The sequence below is a fragment of the Puma concolor genome, chromosome A3, assembly GCF_028749965.1.
Source record: "Puma concolor isolate L17-30 chromosome A3, mPumCon1.1.hap2, whole genome shotgun sequence".
In the NCBI taxonomy this organism is placed as follows: Eukaryota; Metazoa; Chordata; class Mammalia; order Carnivora; family Felidae; genus Puma; species Puma concolor.
Window position 1 is genome coordinate 139,576,515 of NC_141669.1, and position 15,599 is coordinate 139,592,113.

At 57.6% G+C, this 15,599-nt stretch overlaps 1 long non-coding RNA gene across 1 annotated transcript; it reads right to left on the reverse strand.

Moving 5' to 3' along the window:
• Positions 1-1,051: 1,051 nt before the first annotated feature.
• On the reverse strand, positions 1,052-15,464 carry LOC147582860 (uncharacterized). Its single transcript, XR_015249581.1, has 4 exons — positions 6,813-15,464; positions 5,510-5,600; positions 4,794-4,866; positions 1,052-3,830 (listed from the first exon to the last, which is right to left on the reverse strand). It is a non-coding gene; the product is annotated as an uncharacterized LOC147582860 (long non-coding RNA).
• Positions 15,465-15,599: the final 135 nt, after the last annotated feature.

Consider the following 15,599-nt stretch of genomic DNA (forward strand, 5'->3'; position numbering starts at 1 on the left):
GGTTCTTTAGGGGATATACCCAGAGGGGTTCTCGTCAACATTCTTAAGTTATCTTATGCTTGTAGGTTTTACCGCTTGCACTGAACTTGAGGTCCTAGAAGTCAGGGATCAACTACCCAGTTAGGCGTTGGTGAATGTTTGATAACTGTCTTCCCAAGTGGGTGGGGGAGCCTTGATTTATAACATTTGCCAGTTTCCTTGGTGTACGGACCAAGAAGGCACTGGAAGTCCCCAGTGTAGCTGGACCCCGTGTTGCTACCCAAGCCCCATCCCACACAGCCAGGCAACACTACCCCCACCCCTGGAGAGCATAAACCAAAGACACCCAGACTCAACGGCAGGAGCCAAGCAAGGCGGCAGTGGAAGGGGACTGAGCGATGGTCTCTCCATTGAAGGACACCATTAAGGAAGGTTTCTAGGGCTCGGAGGTGCTGGTTAAACTCTACTTCTTGGGTTGGGAGGTGGGCACGTGGGCTCCTGCTTCCTTATTATGAAAGGCACACCATGATGTATACATTCTTGTATATACATGAGACATTAAGCACCTAAGAAGTCAAATAAAAACACACACAGACTCAGGTGCTGTGTGTTCCCGCACAGGTAGGCACGCAGGTGCACCCAGCCTCTCTCGGAGTTCTACCCACAGGTTTCAGAGGGACCCAGTTACCTGCATTCTGAAAAGCTCATTCAGATGAGTCGCCCATCCCCTGAGGTTAAGACTCTGTGCTCTAACACAAGAGATGCCCACACTCCCGATCTTTTCCATCAGGATTCCTGAAGTGGGGGAATGGTTGGGATGAGTCACTTGCCCTTCTCTCGGGAAGCCAAAGAGAGTAGCATGTGTCCAAAGTATGAGGTTGGAAGTCATGGACAAGCCAGTGGATCTCTTCTTTAGGGGAGGAAGGCTTGTCTTCTCACACGTTAAAACCTTTCCCCAAATCCATGCCAATAGGCGTTTTGATATTCCCAGTCTATCAAAGGGGGTTGTTCAACTCGGAAACAGTGCAAAATTAAGGTCCTGCCCTGAGAACCCATATGCTGTTTTTAGAGCTCATACAGAAACTTGGTCAGTGGAACTAGGCAGAGTTCACACTCTTCCACTCCCAATGTTTTATTTTTGTGAGGGGTTGATTTGTATTGTGATACAACGCACACCACCTGAAATCCACCACCGTAACCACGTCAAAGTATGAGACTTAGTGGCATTGAGTACATTGGCACTGTTGTGCAGCTGTCCCCTCTCAGTCCGGAACATTCCATCGTTCCAAAGGAGACTTGGAAACAGTCAGTCCTTACCCCACTGTCTCCCCAGTCTCTGGCAACCATGAGGCCGCTTTCTGTCCCTGTGGATTTTCCTGCAAATGGGATCATATGACGTGTGTCCTCTCGGGCCCGGCCTCTCTCACTCTGCACTGTGTTTTTAAGGCTCGTCCACGCAGCAGTGTCCATGCCTCGCTCCTTGTTGAGACCGAGTGACACTCTGCCGGTGGAGAGACCACGTTTGCTGGACCCGTCCGTTGGCTGGCGGATGTTGGGTTGTTCGATCTCTGGAACGGTGCCGCTGTGCGCACTCGTTGTCGCCTGTCTTGGGCACCCCCCTCGGAGGGGAGCGCCAGGGTTGTGGGGCGACGCTGGGTCAGGCTCCCGGAGCCCCAGACTTCTCTTTGGTGTCGGGAACCCTTCCCCGGGCAGGTGAGGCCCGCGTGCGCAGACGGTTCTCCACCGGCTGGATACCCGCCCTTCAAGTGGCAGGGCCACAGTGAAGAAAGCTGCCGCGAACACTCCCTGCCGGACAGCGGGGCAGAAACGCACGCTTCTCCCGGGAACGCGGCTAGCTGCGGACGCTGGCACGCAGGCGCGCAGCCCGTGCCCTGGGGGCCTGCGGCAGGGGCCACCAGGGGCCTCCCGGGCGGACGTGGGGGGAGGAGAGAAATGGGTCCAGGGACAGACTTCCACAGGGCAGGGACTCCACACGCAGGCGTCTCCTTCCACGATGTGGGGAGGGGAGAGTGTTCCTCGATTCCTTGGCCGACGCCTCCCGGACGCCACCGTGCGCCAGGCCTGTGCTGGGCTCCGGGGACACGTGCCGGCACGGGAGGGTGACAGGAAATCAGAAAGGCCGTGAGTCAGGGAGTCAGAGCCAGAGTAGCACAAGGACAGTCAGCAGGGTGATACAGAAGTGCTGCTTTGGAAGGGAGCCAGGAGGGCTTCCAGGAGGCAGTGTCGTGGGAGCAGGCCTACTCAGGCATGGCAAGGTGAGGGCCCAGCAAGGGGTTCTCCTGCAAAGGCAGGGCAGCTGGGCACTAGGTATTACCTGTGCTGGGCTGGTCTCCTCACTGTCCCACTGGCTAGTGGTGTAGACACAGGGCCAGGCAGGTAATGGTCACCCAGAATGGATTTGGTCCCTCCTCTGTCCCCTCCTGCTGCATGGCCTCGGGCTGGCCTGGGGCTCAAGTTTGTCACCTCTGCGCCCTTCACTCTGTGTGCAAGGACCAGGGCGTGGGGAGGAGCCAGCCTGGCCTGATCCACAGAGCGGGAGGGACACGTGAAAAGAGACACAGAGCCTGTGCGGGACAGCTGTGCAAATGTCCTGGGCGGCACGGCCAAGGACGAGGTGCCTCGGGGCACACAGTGCCAGCGGCGTGTGGAGTCAGGGCCCCCCAGGCCGACCGGCAGACTGCAGGGCTCTCAATCCGCCCTCCTGTCAGGAGGGTGAGAACGTCCCAGCAACAAGGACACTGCTAGGCCCAGGCCCGCTGACAGCGGTGGCATGGCATGCGTCCCCGCCCGTGCCACCCGGGGGAGGGGAAGCAATGGGCATCTCTTGGAGCCTGAGCAAAAAGCACGGTTGCCGCAAGGCCTCTCTGGGCTTCCTCACCGACCTGACACCCTGCTGGGGACACTGGCCCGCTTCCCAGCTTCCGCCCCCAAGGCCACCTTCCGGCCAGCCTGTGGCTGTCCGGTGTCGATCCCGGCTCCATCCTGGCACCCAGCAAGGGTCTCACATGTGGAAGGCCCCCAGCGGACGTCGGTGGCACAAATGCATCAGTGACCAGGGGATTAATCAATCAAGCAGTTAATGAAAGAATCGATGGTGTGGTGACCCGAGGGTCCAGGGCCACCGGTTGTGACAGCCTCGGGAGGGCCCATTCTCACCACCTGGCCATGTCTGGACAGCACAGCCCACCCATCCCTGCGTGTCCCGTCAGCACTGCCTCCCCTCAGACACACCGACCGCTCTCCCGGGTGGGGGCAGGGCGCGGGCAGAAGGCCGTCTCCCCAGTTCTCTTAGGACGGACTTAGCATCGGAGCAAAGTCGGTCTTAAGGAAGCATAGCCCACCTCCCCCTCCTTCCCACCCCGGCAGGACCCCCATCTGCGGCCTGCCTGTGGCAATTTCCTAACGTCTACTTATGGAGTTGACACAAGAGTGTGGGGGCTCTGCCCCTTTCCAGGGCCTTCCACCCCCCATTTCCTCCACTGGCCACCCGGGGGTGCATGTCCCTGTGCTGGAAGGGGACCCCATGCCCCAGCTCTCCCGGTGTCAGCGAGCCCTGCTTGGCTTCCGTGCACCCCTCCACGGGCCCCCTGCCCACTCTTCGTGCATCCTCTGGCAGCTTCCTGGGACAGGTGCGTGGGGCCCCTTGTCACCTGCAGGTGGCCCTCTGCAGCCCTCTTTCAAGATTCACTGCGTAGAGCTTCTGGGATTCCAAACGCAGCTTCTTCAGAACTTCGAAGGCCGTGCTGCTGTCACCTGGGCCCATGTGTGATGGCTGCCAGATCCAGGGCCAGTCAGATCCGGGGCTCTTCACAGGGGACCTGGCCTGCTCTCTGGAAGATTTAAGAGTCAATTTGATGTGCCCTGGTTCTAGAAATGTTGCAACACCCTGTCTGGGGTGGGTTTTCATTCCTTTGGCCTAGAGCCTCACGTCCTCCTGTTCTAGGACATTTTCTGGTGGATGACTGCCTTGATGAATCTCTCCCTTCTGTGTTCTCCTAATTCACTAATTATACGTTAGATTGTGCCTAAACCAGTGGTCTAATTTTATATTTTCTCTTGTATTTTTTCATTTTGCTTTTTTCTAATTTGCGGGAAACTTATCTTCGAGTTTTCACTTTTGCTATTTATATTTTAATTTAAAAAAGAGCTCTTTTTAAAAATTTATTTATTTTGGGGCGCCTGGGTGGCGCAGTCGGTTAAGCGTCCGACTTCAGCCAGGTCACGATCTCGCGGTCCGTGAGTTTGAGCCCCGCGTCAGGCTCTGGGCTGATGGCTCAGAGCCTGGAGCATGTTTCCGATTCTGTGTCTCCCTCTCTCTCTGCCCCTCGCCCGTTCATGCTCTGTCTCTCTCTGTCCCAAAAATAAATAAACGTTGAAAAAAAAAATTAAAAAAAAAAATTTATTTATTTTGAGAGAGAGAAAGAGCGCACACACGCACAAGCAGGGAAAGGGCAGAGAGGGAGAGAGAGAATCCCAAGCAGGCTCCATGGTGTCAGCACAGAGCCCAATTCAGGGCTCGATCTCACAAACCCTGAGATCACAACCTGAGCTGAAATCAAAAGCTGGACACTTAACCAACTGAGCCACCCAGATGCCCCCCAAATGAGCTCTTACTTATTCTCTGCCTGTTCCTTTTTCATAACATCTTGTTCTTAGGTCATGGGTGTGGTATTTTCTCTTAGAGATTTTTTTCTTTTTTATATGATCTTTTGCTACTCTTATTGTTTCTGTTTCCTTAGGGCTCCTTTATTTTGGTAGGTATGGAATCTGTCTTTCGTGTTAGATGCTCTTACCTCGAGAGGCTGGTGATCCTGGAGGTTTGCTGGTCTTCATGAGAGGCACTAGGTGCTAATACGAGCAGCGTGGCTGGGTGGGGTGAGGGTAGACCACTAAAGTTAAGCAGCAGGGTCCAGACACTCGGCCAGAAATCTCGGGAAGCCAGGCCAATTCTGCAGAATCCCCCCATCTCCTGCACAGGAGGCAAGCCTGGCTGCCAGAACTCTGGGAATTAGCAGAGTCAGGGCCAAGGTCGCCTCTCAAGATGTGCCTGTCAACTCATCTCCCTGTTCCTCCTGGCAGGTGCATGTGGTTGTGCCTGGGCCCCCTGAGCCCAGAGCCTCCTGGCCCTGACCCCCGAGAGAGAACCCGGGGCCTCCGGTCTTCTGCCAGCCTCTGCAGCCTGGGTCTGGGGTCATAACTGCTCGTGCTTGTTCTAAACCCCCCTCCACGCCCCACCCTCAGAGCCCCCTGGCGTGCTGGAGCCTCTGTGGCTTTCCCTGGTCCGACTGCCAGGGCCTCCGCGGCACCTGTCTTCCAGATGAGGGAGAGGAGGTGCCACAGCGTCCTTCTGTGGTCCCTGCTGGGTCCTGGGAGGGGATAACGGTACGTGTGCCCGCTAAGCTAGGTTGAACTGGAAGTCACCCCCTTACATTTGGATTTGTCTGAAAGGCACTTTTGGAAGGAGCTCTCACTGTTGCTGTCCCTCATCTCCCACGACCACCATACGTACCTCCAACTACTCAGTAGAAACACTGGCCAGAGGTGGGCCAGTGGGGGGGAAGTCTTCTGGAAACATCAAGAAATGTCACTTGAATGCCTGTCTGCGAGAGAAGGAAGAAAAGCCGTGTCTGACCCAAGAGCTGAAAGCTGAGGGGTTGTGGTGAAGGGGCCAAGAGCACCTGCCAGCTCCCCCCCCACCCCACCCTGCCGCTTCAGGAAGAATCTGGGCACAGTGTCATAGCACAATTACATGAGTTGCTGACAAATAAAACCAGGTTTCTCATGAAATCCAGATTTCTAGGGGCGCCTGGGTGGCTCAGTCGATGAAGCATCTGACTCTTGATCTCAGCTCAGGTCATGATCTCACAGTTTGTGAGTTCCAGCCCTGCTGGAGGGAGGGATTCTCTCTCCCCCTCTTTCTGACCCCCGACCCTGCTCGCATGCTCCCTCTCTCTCAAAAATAAACAAACATTTAAAAAAATCTAGATTTCTAACTCCTCTTGAAAACCGGCGGGCCTGGAAGCTCTGGAGGCAGCACTGCATCGGGCACTTAAAGCCAAGTGTGCTTGACAGGCCACTTAATTTTCCTGAGTTTCTATGTATTTATCTGTCAAATAAAAATTGACTTTAAACTTTTGACAAACCACCTGGGGCGATGGCCGTCCCTCCCCCCCAAGAAACATGACGTCCAAACCCCGCCCGCCACCACACAGCTCTCCCCACCAGTGAGTGTGCGAGCCCCGGGCCTGGAGAGTAGGGCAGCAGTGGGCGGGACCAGGGCCTTGGACTGTCTTCACCCACCTGGCAGCAGTCTGCCCTGCACATCTGGACTAGGTGCTCACACCTGCTGCAGGCACTGGGGACCAAGGCTGCCCTCACAGGGCTGGCATCCTAGGGGGCAGAGCCAAGGGCACCTATAGAGATAGGATGTGGGGGGTAAAGCAGGGAGGGATGCAGGGGATGCGGGGGGGGGGGCTGCTTGGCCATTTTCACAGGGTGGCTGGTGGCTGCAGATGGCCCGTCTGATTGGATGACATCAGAAAGAGAAGGGAGGGCTGGTCCATAGGAAGCCCAGAGGAAGAGCATCAAGGAAGTGGAAACCGCAAGTGGAAGACCAACGTCCCTGGCATTTCGAGCCCCTCAGGAATGAGGATGTGGGTCACAGCCCCAGGTAGGACCCCAAGACCTGCAGAGGTGACAGCAGAGGTGGGGTGAGGCTGGCCTGGCCGGGAAGGCTGGACAGCGGAGGAGGGAGGGGGTGAGCACCAGCTGAGCCCCGAGACCAGATGTACCAACTAGGCTGGTTTGCCTACCTCCTCTATGAGATCTCCCTCCAGGAAGAGAGGCTGGGGCAGCCCTGGAGGAACGGCCACGTGCAAGGGGACGGCACCTGTGGGCACAAGGAGGGAACTGCGGCCACACAGATCTCTTTTCCTAAAGGAACTTACAGTCCAACTGTGAGAGGCTGAGCACCTGTGGCCTGAGGCTCTGACTCGCCTTTGTTGAGCCCAGCAGAGATGGTGGGAGGCAGTGGCACCAGGGCCTGGCCATTTCTGCCCAGTGTGGGGCTCCTCCCCCAAACTCTCTCTCCTCAGCAGCAGCTCCCGCTGGGTGGGCAGAGAGTTGGCCAGGCCTGCAGAGTGGCTGACAGCTCCCAGCCCAGCCTGACTTCCCCGACCTCCCCCATGGGTGTACTCCCAATAATCCATACCATCCCTCGTCTCGGCACCTGCTTGCCGGAGAAGCCAGCCTGGGACCCTCTCGCTTGGACTTTGTGTGATGACAGGCAGGGCAGCCGGGACAGCTCATCGATTCACTCGGCAAACGTGTGGGGTGGATGTGTAACGGCACACTGGAGACCGTGGCTTTCCCAGCCTGGGTGTGCACTCGGGCTCTGCTCGGACGGTGGGCACGCTCCCCACCTGTCCTTGTCCTCAGTCTCCTGTTTGTGAGACCACTCTGGAGCATTGCTGTGCCTGTCAGGCTGCTTAGCAGGATGCCCGGAACACGCTCAACAATTACAAATCTCAACTGCTATGGTTTCTCCTTCGAGCACTTGCTGCAAAGTATTTACCGTGTGGGCCTTATTTTTCCGAGAAATGAAAACGCGTGGTCTGCGTGCATCAGGATGGGGATGGAAACAACAGGCTTGAAGACCTGGAACTGGAGATCAGGGTCTCTGGGCTGCATGCCGGTGTCCACTGTGCTGCGTGACCAGCCAGGCTAAGAGGCTTCTCCCAGGGGTGGCCAGTCGCCTCCCAATGCCAAGCTTTGAAGAAAGTTCTATCTGCCCTGCTCATCTGAGCACAGAAGTCTGCCCCTCAGGCAAATGCTGGCAGGGAGTGGACACTTGGTGCCGAGGCACTCGCCCAAGCAGGGAAATGAGTCTCATTCCCGGATGGAGCAGCAGCACCACTGACACGCGGACACCCTGTCCCCAGATAACATCAGGCCGGGGCCGGTTGACCTCACATGCTGCTGTGGGAATATAGAGTGGTAAGGCCACTTTGGAAAACAGTCTGGCCGTTTCTCACAATGTTAAATATGGAATGATGACGTGACCAGGCAATTCTACTTCTAGGTATATACCTGGGAGAGATAAAAACATTAAGTCCACACAAAAACTTGCACACAAATGTTCACAGCCGTGTTATTCGTGGTAGCTGAAAATTAGAAACGACCCAAACGGCCATCACCTGAGAAAACACAAGCAACTTCGTACAGTGGAATGTGACTCGGCCATAACAAGAAAGCACCAATCAACACTGCAATGTGGATAAGCCTTGAAAACGTGTATAAAGGATGCCAGGTGAAAGAAGCCGTCACATAAGACCACGTAGTGTAGGGGCACCTGGTTGGCTCAGTCGGTTGAGAGTCCAACTCTTGATTTTGGCTCAGGTCATGATCCTAGGGTTGTGGGATCGAGCCCTGCATTGGGGTCTGTGCTGAACATGGAGCCTGCTTGATATTCTTTCTCCCCTCCCCCGCTCATGCGTGCACGCATGCTCTCTCTCTCTCTCTCTCTCTGAAATAAAAGCCAAAAACAAAACAAAAAAAAGGATCACATAGTATAGAATCTCATTGCAGTGAAATTTCTAGAACAGGCAAACCCACAGTAGTTGCCTAAGTCTCAGGGAGAGTGGAGCGTAGAGTGATTACTAGTGGCTAGAGGTTTTGGATGAAGTGATCCAGGAATTCACTGGAGGTGGCTTTACGCCTCTGGTGCTATGCTAAACCCCACTAAACTGTATGCTTTGAATTTTCTTAATGTTTATTTTTGAGAGAGAGACAAACAGAGCATGAGTGGGGGAGGGGCAGAGAGGGAGGGAGACACAGAATCCGAAGCAGGCTCCAGGCTCCAAACTGTCAGCACAGAGCCAGACGTGGGGCTCAAATCCACGGACTGTGAGATCACAACCCAGGTTGAAGTTGGATGCTTAACTGACTGAGCCACCCTCGTGTCCCTAAACTGTACGTTAAAAAAAATTTTTTTATGTTTATTTTTGAGAGAGAGAGAAAGAGAGAACAAGTGGGGGAGGGTAGAGAGAAAGACACAATCCAAAGCAGGTGCCAGGCTCTGAGCTATCAGCACAGAATCCAACGTGGGACTAGAATTCACAAACTGTGAGATCATGACCTGAGCCTAAGTCAGACTCTTAACCAACTGAGCCACCCAAGCGCCCCTAAAGTGTATGCTGTAAATGGGTGAATATTATGATATGTAATATTTCAAAATTTTTATTTTTAGTTTCATTTTTTTTGTTGTTGATTTATTTTGAGAGAGAGTGAGCGAGCGAGCACACGTGCATGCACACACAGGGGAGAGGCAGAGAGAGAGAGAGGGACAGAAGATCCCAAGCACGCTCTGTGCTGACAGCAGCGAGCCCAATGTGGGGCTTGAACTCACGAACCGTGAGATCATGACCTGAGCCAAGACGGACGCTCAACCACTGAGCTACCCAGATGCCCGTCCATAAAACTTTTAAATAAGGAAGTGAATAAGGCATGAATTCCAGTCCAGCCCATGGTGGAGACACCAGACTCTGGAGTGATCATCCTGAGGTCCCGCAGTTCATGCTGAATGCTGTCTGTGAAAACACTCTGCCCCCAAACCCAGCAAGAGTCCCAAGGCAAACGTGGCTCTCCTGGCCCAGAGCTTGAGAAAGGCAAGTATGTATTCACGTAGGTCTGTGATGGCCTGTAGGAACCAGATGGGCCACAGGCTGTGGTTTCCGGCGCCGTCCTCTCTGTGTAGCCGCTGGTACCCACTGGAAAAGCTGGAAGCGGTCTTGTACTGAGGAGCCATCTTCCTGGGGTACGAGCCCTCTTCCCAGCCCGGCCCACGTGCTGCCTTGTGTCCACCTGGGCACCTACAGGCTCCTCATGCACATTATTTCTTTCCACCCGGTGCATGAATCCAGCCTTTGCATTCAGGATGTTTAAGGCAGCAGCAGAAGGGAAGGCTTATTGGGTTAACACCCCAGACCTTAACGCAAGTGAAAATACCCGTGTGCCTGGCTCATCCGCGTGCTGCAGCCTTTTACTGGGCCGTGAGAATGTCTTAGTAAGTGTACAAGGGGCACTCAGGTTGGCTTACGGAGCGCTGTCAGCGGAGTCCAGGCTTTGGGAGCCTGGGCGGTCTCTCCCACTCCCTCTTTACTTCGTTCTTGGGGCTGCAGTTCTGCCCCACCGGCACACAGGGCCCAGCCTTGGAGTCGACTCGGAGCAGGCATCCTAGGACGCTCCGGGTAAGCCTGTGGGTTTCCATGGCAACTACCGAGGATGTGCGGTGAGGACAGAGCCTTGAAGAAGTAACTGCTTCCCCAAATGCCCAGCTCCAGCCTCAGGGCAGCCCCCATCCGGGACACCTTGGAAGGGTGAGCTCCTTGAGCACAAAAGTCACTTCTGGTCCCTGACCCCCAGGGCTGAGGGCTGTGGGGCACGGCGCGCAGGCCAGCAGCCTGACGCTCCAAAGGGAATCCCGGCCCTGCTATCTGCTGGTCGTGTGCCTCTGGCCGAGCACCTGGCTGGCCGCCTCCCCACTGAAGGTGCGGTGTCACACATCCGAGGCCCGGGACCGGGGTCAGGGGAGGGGAACACACGACCGGGCGGGCATCGGTGCCGGCACGGGGCAGCTCAGTAAACACTGGCCGTTGTGGGCACTTAGTAAAAGCATAGTGGGTTGCCCTGCAACAAGGCTCTCCGTTTACTTTCTTTCCAAGCGTGATAGACATGTGCACAGAAGTGCTCAGGTCACGTGTGTTCAGCTCCACGGATATCCACAAATGTAATGCACCTGTGTAACCAGTACCCATGCGTGGCTGGCTCCCAAAGCCACGGGGGCTCCTTCGAGCCCTTAGGCCCCTAGTGACCGCCACCGTAACAGCACGGGCGTGCTTCCCTGAGCCTACGTGCAGGGGCTCAGGCCATCGTTTTCCATCTCTTTCTCTTGCCACCCTGTCCCTGCAGCCCAGTTCCACTCACACTCAGTGCCCCAGAATCTTCCAGCAGGGCACACGCTGCCATCAAAGGTCCAATCTGCTGCCAGCGGGCCCGGGGGTTTCCGGTTTCACTGCGAAAGCATTCTGGGGCACAACTGCTGGTGAGCAGACGCACCGTCACTGGGTCCTCAGAGCCATCTTTTAGGGGCACGGGGCCATACACCCCCCCTTCCCTGCTCGTCACATCCCCTCTCCTCACCCTCAGCTGTGGCCTTGGTCACTTGGTCGTCCTTTCCCTCTTCCCTCGGGAACTGTCAGGGGACAAGGTCCAGGTGGCCGGCAGGCGGCCCGGACCGACTCGCTGTGCTGGCTGCTCTCACGGTCCCTGTAAGCTGAGCCCGACAGACAACAATGGCACGCTCCCCTCGAGCCAGGCCGGCCGTGCAAGGGCTCTCAGGCTGGTGGGGGGCAGGGTGACACCATCAGGGGCCCCCACCAACTAGCAGGGGAGGGGGAACCAGGAGCCACCCCCAGGCCATCTGCCACTTTGCTGTCCAGCTCTGTCCTCAGCAGGCCACCCCCAACCACCCCCTCACCTGCCGGGAGGCTGTCCCTCCGGGCCCCTCTCGGCCTGGATGTCTCTTCTTCCCTGGAAAGGCCGAGAGGGGCCCCAGGCAGAGGGAAGAGGTGGCAGGGCCCTGTGGCTGAGGATGGCTCCGGCGGCGGTCCTGAGGCCGCCCGTACCCCACCCAGGCTGTCACCCTCACCGCCAGGGCCCCGCAGGCAGGGATCCGGGACGGGGCATGACTGGGTTCTTCTGTGCGCTGGTCCCGCGTGAGCAGCTCCTTGCACATTCAGTGCTCGTCTCTCTGAGGTGGGGTCTAGACGTCTCGGACGCTGGGAGAGCCCACAGCCAGGAGGCCCCGGGCCGGGTTCCAGCGGTGAGGCCCAAGAACATGTACCCCCACACTGTCCCCACTCTTCAAGCTTTGGGGAGCAGCAGCGGAGTTGACCGCCATCAGGAGAGAAGCCCCTCGGGCCTCCTCTGGTGCCCTCTCCTATTTCCAGAATCTCGAAGCGTTTCCCTCTGAACTTCTGAGGGGCAGCTCCCCTCGGGGAGCCAACTCTGCTCAGCCCTCTGCCCAGCGGGAAGCCGGGAAAGGTGGCTGTGGCTTGCTGGGGTCGGGGCCCTAATGTTTTTCTTGGACTTCTCACTCCCTAGCTCCCTCACACCAGAGTGCTTAACTGGGAAAGGGTGGAGAGGGAGGGGAGAGGGCAGGGGGAGGGGAGGGGAGAGGGGGAACAAGATGCATGAACCTCAGGCCCTCACCTACTGGTGCTCCTCGTGTCTCTAAGGAAAACAGCCCTGTAGGGCCCTGGGCAGGAGGAAATGGATTTCAACAGGATTCACAGAGAGCAGGTCAGACCTCAGAATTCTTGGCTCCGGAAGAACAACAAGATCCCCTTCCAGTCTTTTCCCTCCCGGCTCCTCCGGCCACCGAACACCCCCAACACCCCGGGCCTCCAGCCCCTTTCCCTGCTGGGAAGGCCTAGTAGGTGGCACCTTCAAAGCCAGCCCTGATCTCTGCGCCCAGCCCGCCTGTACTCTCGGCTGCCTCCGGGCGGCGCTACCTGCAGCTGGGCCAGGGCTTCCCCAGAAGCGAGCACCCGCCTCCCTTGTGCCAGCCTCAGGAGACGGGTGAGGTCCTGCCCCGCTGGCATGCTCCCACGCTTCAGGCCACTGACTTGACTTGCTCTGTATATCACCCATCACTGACGTGTCTTTGAATCAACTCACCTGTTACGTTTTGCTCCTAGCAAGCAGTGATACCTAGCATACCCACGGTCACGTGGCCCATACTTCCTCAGGGGGACATCAGAGTCACGGTGATATGCTGTGGCAACGTGCCCTCCTCTTGCAGGACGCTGGCCGTGTGATGCTGCCAGCCTGTGATGGGACCCGGGAGGCGTCCCACGTCCACATATTCACACCTGTCCTCATGAGGGCCCGCTTCACTCTTCTCCATACACACAGCAGGTGCTTAGGTAAGCGGCTCATGTTTGCAGTGGGTGGTCCTCGGCACAGCCAGCTTCCCATTGGGTGGGCCCAGGCGGTGGGCTCCTGGCCCCTGCCAAGGCCCCCACGGGCACGGTCTTCCAGGCTCCTCACCAGCACTGACGAGATGGGCAGCACAGCTATAATCTCTGTTGGACAAACGGAGAAACTGAGAGAGGGAGTCCGAACTGCTCAGGGTTTCCCAGCTCCTCAGCAGTCTCTCCGTCCACCCCGCCCCCATCCCCACCCCAGGAGTCTAAGGCTTGGCGATAGATAGGCTCCGTGAAGAGCTGTCTAGGGTGGACGTGCTGGATGGGTGTGCCCCAGCTTGGAACACAGACCACGCCGATGACCTCCAGAGTCAAGTTTAGGTACTGCCACAACCGTTCCTCTTCTCAAACCTTCTGCAAAGTACCCTCCGCTCTGGGCAGGACACCAAGGAATGGGTGGTAGGACTGGCATTCCTGGGCCTGTGTGCCCCATATATTTTTAGCCTCTGCCCTGCCTGGGCATTTGCCCCGTGGCTAATGTCCTCAGGGAACCACCTAGCTGCACACCAAGAAGCCTAGCAGGCTCTTGGAGGTCTCCAGGAATGACACCACACCCTGGTCCTGAGGCTTCGGGTCTAACTCTCTTTTCCAAGACAGAACCAACTCCTGTTAGTGAAGAGTCCTTCCCCACCTCCAACACAGAGGCCTGTGGCCCAGAAACCAGGATCTGGGAGGCACAGAATCTGTAACATTGGGCAAGTCATGTTCTAGAGCTGGAAAGTGGAGGGGAGGGCTGCGGCTGCATGGCTGCATGCGGGGACAACCAGGCCAGATGGTTGCAGCGATGATCAGGGGACAGGGGACGACAGCTACTCCAGACAGGTGCGCTCCCAGGGAAAGGCTGTGCCACAGCAAGGGAGAGCCCTACCTCTGTCCCAGGAGCAGGAGGCCCGGATCCCCAGAGATCTCTCTCAGTGGGGCTACACTAATTCCATGGCCGTCCTGTCCTTGCTCTCCTCACCACTGCAATTTTCCACAAGTCAAGAACCAGGTCTAAAATGTACAGGTAGCTCTTGGCAGATACATTTTGAAGACTTTTCCATCTCTTCCGCTCCCTTTTCTCAAATTCTGGTACTGGCCATGGCTGAGTGCCAGTGGGACCAGAGTGTTCTGTGACGGGCAGACACCTGTCCTGCCAGCAGCTCCTCTATCCTGTGCTGGATCTCAGTCCTCCTCTGTAAGACCAGGGGAGTCAGAACGCCTGGTCTGTGGGGTGGCTCAAGTTGTTCTCTGCAGTGGCTTTCATTCGTTTGTTTGGCACTCTGGTAAGAAACACATCCCACATTTGACCCAGTACCCACATAAATATTCACACATGTAAATGGCCTCAACACAAAACAATATTCTATGTGGGATGCCCTGATAGTTTCCGTCTTATTCTGTTTCATTTTTATAAAATGCTGGTCACCATGCACCAAGTTTCTTCCAGGGCCCAGCACTAATCCCTGATCTGATGGGCCGGGCCAGAGGGAGAGACGGACAAAAAGCCAGCGCACACGTGCGCGCTCTGAATGGCTGACCGCGCAGGGACAGTCGGAGCCCCCCTCTCCGCCTCTCACCGAGGACGCCCAGGAGGCCTCCGGGCTGGAGCCGGGCGGGCCAGGCCAAGCCAGGCGGGGCTTTGAGGCGCTGGTAGCGGGCTGGGATTTATTTTAAGGGACACGAAGCTACCGCAGGTTTGGGGGAGGGGAGGGATTAAAAGAGAAGATGCGCTCAGCACTTTATATTTAGCGGCTGACGCGCCGGAAGCGCTCGTTACCCGCAGCTGCCACTGCGCCCAGAGGGCAGCCCCCGCCTCCGCGTCTGGGGCAGGGACCCCGAACCCCGCCTTCAACTCCCTGAGCAGGGACTCCTGAGCCCCCGCCTCCACGTCGCAGGCAGGGACCCAGAACCCCGCCTTCAACTCCCTGGGCAGGGACTCCCGAGCTCCCGCCTCCACGTCGCAGGCAGGGACCCCGAACCCCCCCCCCCCTTCACCCCGCGGGACAGACACCCTGAACTCCGCCTTCACCTTCCGAGACAGGGACTCCCGTCTCCCCGCCTCCACTCGTAGGCAGGGACCCAAACCTCGCCTTCGCCTCCCGGGCAGGGACCCTGAACCCCGCCTTCACCTCGCTGGACAGGGAAACCTGGCCCCTGCCTCCACATCACGGTTAGGGACCTCGGCCCCGCACCCCGCCTCCACGTCGCGGGCAGAAACCCGCGGCCCTCGCCTCCGCCCGCCCCCCCCCCCCCTCGGGCAGGGACTCCGGCCCGCCGGTGCTTTAGAACGGGAGGGACGGGGCGCACCCCGGCCGGGCGGCCTTCCAGCCCAGGACACGGGAAGCTCTTCTGGTCTCTTCGGCAGAGACGCTATGGAGCTCTGGAGACTGCTCTCAGGAACTGGCGCCCAGGGCTTCGTCGCCGCGCTCCGCCCCCGGCCCCGCCCCTCCAGCATGGCCTCCGCCCCCTGCCTGCGCACGCGCGCTCCGCCCCTCCCGATTCCCACCCCTCCCCCCGAGCCTGCCAGCCAGGTCTCGTGCTCCCACCCCGCGCGGGGCCCGCCGGGAGTTG